Here is a 5,503-nt window from a genome sequence, read left to right on the forward strand (position 1 = left end):
AAATAGTGAGATTTGATACATATTCTCTAAAGAAGTAATGGACATATAATTGAATTTATCATATACGCTCTATAACAGGGTTGAGCAAAAGAAAAAAATAGACCAAATATTCATGTCTTAAATATAGCATCAAGATGTGAAGATTCTCATGGATTCATTGAAATACCAAGAATGCTTAGGAATTGAAAATGTAATGTTAACATTATCAATTGCTAAGTAAAACTACATCATTTTTTACCTCCATATTTAGTATTAAATAATAATAATAATATCATATCAACTATATATAGTGAAACGAAAGATTGAATAATAAAATAATTACTCCAAAAATGTAAATAAATTACAACATTGGCAATTGATGCTTTCACCTCCAATACCCCATTCACATTTAAACTTATTACTCATTACTTACAATAATTTACACTCCCTCTTACTTTATGTTCATGGCAATTGGATGTCTAATGCACATAGTGACTTATAGTTACTTTTATTTCATGTTCATACTAATAATAGGTTCAATGTATATGTGAATGTGCGGAACTATGTGCAAGTTTTAGAACAAGATATAAGATCGCATAGAAACAAGGAAATTGCAAAGAAAATATTGTAGAAGTTTGTATGAGAGCTCTCTTTGAATTGTAGCTTTTATTTCTAACAAGGTGTTATGAAATATAAACATATTTATCTAAGTACATTTGCACGTAGAGAAGTGGGTGACTTGGAATGAAGATTTGATAACATTAAGAGTGTCACTCATAAGGGAAATGAGCATGATACCTTAGCATGGTTTTTTATAGACGTAAATTTTACAAGCGAGGTCCAAAATATAAATTGGAGAAGGAGTCATCATGGCATGCAACTGCATCCAACCTAATTATGTCACTCACTAACCAAAGCATCCTGAAGAACTTACTAAATTGCATCACAGAATGCACTGATGGAGAAAGATAATAGGGAAGAATAATATTACTAGGATTATAAACCAACCAAAATGAGATCCAATGCCCTAAAAACAATTTATGAAATACTGGTAAGTAAAGGCAATCTATTGAGGCCGACATTAATAAATTTGCAAAGTTGAGATAACTTTGAAATTGAGATGATGTATTTGCAAAAGCCTTAGAGAATTACGAGTGTCTCTAAGGTGTCATAACACATGAACATATTTATTTAGCTACATTTGCACATAAAGAAGTGAGTGACTTGGAGTGAAGATTTAGTAAAAATAAGAGGGTATCTCATGAGGAGAATGAGCATGATCCTTCACTTAACAAGGTTCGTTATAGAGGTAAATTATCTAAGAAAGGTCCAAAAGAAAAAGAGATTATGATAATGCCATTCAGTTGCATACAACCTAATTATATCACTGAATGGGGAAAAAAAGTCCTAAAGAATTACCTAATTGCATCAAAGAATGTAATGATGGAGAAGGATATTAGTGAAGAATAAAAAGGCTAGGATTATACACTAATTGCAATAAGATCTAACATGCTAGAAGCTATTTATGAAATATTAGTAAGTAAATGCAAGTTACTAAGACCAACATTAATAAAGTTGCTAAGATAAAACAACTTTGAAATTGATATAATGTCTTTGCAAAAAGTTCAACTACTTGTGGAAAGCTTATTTTGTGTTAAGAAATATAAAAATTGCTTTAAGTTTTTAATTAAAATTAGGAACTTGCAAGCAAATAAAAGTCCATAAGATTCAAAACAAATACAACCCATCTACTAAAAAACCTTTGATAAGTATTGCAGTTTTGTAAAAAAATAAAACATGAATCAAAATCGCACAATCGTGTACCACAATGAATCAATTTAATAATGGCATTGGTGCTAAGATAACTTCCTTAGTAACATGTAAGGACATTATAAGATATAAGTATTTACTATAGTTCTTGCATAAAGTTTTATGGATTGAAACTGAAATCACTCTAGGAAGAAAAGTAGTGTGAGGAGCTCATTATGTAGTTTAAGTGTCCTTGTATACAATAGTAAGATATAGTTTGTGATAGGAAACACTCCCTTTATGGAGATTACATACACAGAAAATTAAAAGGAAAGAGTTTTCCTCTAGAGTTGTCGTAGATTGTGATGAACTTAAAGAACATGAGAACATGGAAAGGGTCAAGAAAAAGAAATATATTTATACAACAATAGACATTGTGATCCTCTAAGGCTTGGTTATAACGTAAATAAAGGGTCAAGCCAAAGTGTAAGCTCTCCTTGGGGCATTATTGCCCATGCATTTCTAGTTGCAATTACTTTATCCTGTTAAGATTTACCCTATGTTATAAAGAAACATTTTCAAAATTCTCATGTTTTGATAGTGTCACTTATTTAGATGCATTTAAAAGGTGATAACTCATATCGTCTAGTGTGAGTCATGGATTAAATAATTCAAAAACTAAGAAATAGTGAAATAGTGCAATTATGCAATAGTAGATAGAATTGTCCAATAAGTCATTTATGTGTTACATTCTATTAAAGTTTTGGAATATATGTTGGATTTAGAAGAAGAGTCCATACAAGCATGAAAAATGCTCCTAATAAAGAGAACCACAATTACATAAGTTATACTATAATTTAATCAAATAGAATAAAAAGAGAAGGTAACCCACATGATGAAAAATTCATGTGCCAAGTAGGAACAATTAAGGGGCTTTGAATGTGATATTATTTGATGACAAATTCATGTGCCAAGAAGGAACAATTGAGGGGTTTTGAATGTGATATTATTTGCAAGTGTGAAAATGTTGTGGCACTACTAGTAAAGTGTGAAAGAAAATATATTATTCACTCAATACCAAAAGCATTATATTTGTCTTTCCTAGATCAATTGATAAACAAAAATGGATCCTTGCCTTCCAGTGAAAAGGTTTAATTTGTAATTATAAACTTGCAATGATTTATATATCAGTGTTGCAAATCTATGGAAAATAGATAAGACTAAATAAAATAGGCTTGAAATAATAATGATGGACCACATGTTGTCAAAGGTAGTTGCAGGATAAATTTGTGTCAGTTGCTTATGAAATTGAATAAATAAGTGAAGATCTTTGCATCTTGAATAGTAGTAGTGAAATCTTATGATATATTTACATTTGGGATTTCAAATCTTACATATTGCCTCCAAGGGCACATTTCCACACTTAAGGGTTCAAGACATACAAGTTGCAAGAAAATATACTTGTGTAAGTAAAAAAGAGAATAGGAAAAATGGAGTAAAATTTTATATGTTATAACCATCGGGAACATAGAGATAATAGCACTTGAGTCATTAACCTGAAATTTTTAAAACTTTGATTTTTTAAAACCCTTCCCTAGAAAACAATTGGTAATATCCTTTAATCTCCTTCCTATCTTGTTCACAATCTCTCCCAATCCTCTTGCCTCTTCACATTCTCCTCTTATTTGATCCTCTCCTCTCCCCTCCTCTCCCCTCCTCTTCACAACCTCTCTAAATCCACTATCTCCTTCATAATCTCCTATGAGTTGCTCCTTTCAACTCTTTTCTATGTGGTTAAATGATACAATTGGGAAGGAAAAGCCCCTTTTGCATTTTCACATCCCCTTTTTTCAATTTGGAAGTTCCTAATGACATTATTGATGATACAATTGTCATAAATAATATCATCGTTAGCATATTTATTAGAATCATAAAATGCTTAGGGGAAAAGAGGCCTTGGGAGTCTTCAGGATTAGGGTATATACTGTGTTTGGGGTCATAATGACTAGGGTTCATAGTGTATTTAGATCATAATGGTTAGTGTTTATAGTATATTAAGATTCAAGAACACCAAGTAGTGATCAAATTATATACATTGGTTAGGGGTCAATGGATCAAGGCATTCAATATGTTAATCATAGCCATTATGGTCAATATTGTCAAGATGGCCAACCTAGTTAATGTAATCAATTATAATCAATTATATTCAAACATTGTCACTATGATTAATAGTCAATCATTGTTGATATGGTTAAATATGGTCAATATGGTGAAACATGGTCAATTAGTTTATATTGTCAAGATGTTAACCAACATTAATATGATTAAAAATGGTGAACCGTGGTCAATGATTAATTACTAGTTGTGCATGTTGGATTATGATGACTTATGTTAATTGGTAGTCAACTCAGATCAATATGGGTAAGTAAATTACTAGAATCAATGGGTTAATAGATTATAATAATAAGGATTAAGGGTTAGTGGGTCAATATGGCCAACTATAGTCAACCATGGCCAATATGGCCAACCATATTTTAGGGTTATAGTATGTTATGAGGTTAGTGTTTTATAGTTCATAGTATGTTAAAGGATGATTTCACTAAAGCTCACAAGGGTAAGGGGGTATAATGTGTCTAAAGTCACGAGGATAAAGGAGTTATTATGTCATAATGGTTAGTAGGTGGTTATATAAGGGGTTAGATTTTGTTGGGTCTTGATTATATTGTGGGGTATATTGTTTCAGGGTCATAGTGGTGATGTATCATAAGGGTCAATAAGTGTAGTGCCATTGTGATTATGGGTTATATAGGTCATGGGGTATAGTGTGGTTTAGATCACATTCATCAAGGATGGTAATTATTAATGGTATGATGTTGACTTACATGTTAATAGGTTTATGTGGAAATGAGTGATTGAATTAAGTTTCATGGTGTAATAAGAGTGTCAATGTGATATGGTCAAAATTTTATGAGGTTGGTGTGTTCAAGGTCATAAATTTTATGGGTGATTACTTCATGTGCCATAGTGGCCATTAAGGATGATAATGTATTAAGGGCTTAGTGTGTTCGTGGACTTGGAGTGTTAGGGGGTGATTTTGTTCATAGGCGTTAAGGGTCATGGTGTAATAAGATATTAGTGGGCTAGGAGGCTAGGTGTTTAGTGTTTTTGGAATTAGTAGTTTAGGAAGTTTATTGTCCAAGACAATCAATATTGTTAACCTTACACAATAAGGTGGACATTGGTTACCAATACCACATGTTAAAAGCTAGTAGTTCCAATTGACCTATGATGACTTATGTTAGCTAATAGTCAATGTTTGTTACCATGTGGCAATATGGGTTAGTGGGTTAGGAGGTCAACAGATTAGGGGATTAAGGGCCAATAGGTCAGTGTGTTCAATGATGGTTAATACTTGTTAAATATTATATTGTATTTAGGTATTCATGTTTTAGAGGTCATAATGTGTTAGGGGGCACAAGGAAGGGTCATAGCATATTGCATGATTAGTGTGTTTGAGTCCATAATATATTGAAGGCAAATGGTGTTAAGGGCATAGATATTAAGGGTCACAATGAATTAGGGTGTTTACAAGAATAAATGTTAGGGGGTCGAAGTGTTAAGCAACTTTGGTGTCAATGAGATATGGGGAGATGGGTTAGGAGTGTTATAGGACATTTTCTCGCATTTGTTCAATAAGCCTACTAACTGGATCAATTCACATCTATGAACATGTTATCATCAACCCTACACAAAGCCCTAAGCATGACCTTTCCAA

This window comes from Pinus tabuliformis, chromosome Q, assembly GCF_031772625.1.
Source record: "Pinus tabuliformis cultivar Carrire ecotype Pingquan chromosome Q, CPIR1, whole genome shotgun sequence".
NCBI lineage: Eukaryota > Viridiplantae > Streptophyta > Pinopsida > Pinales > Pinaceae > Pinus > Pinus tabuliformis.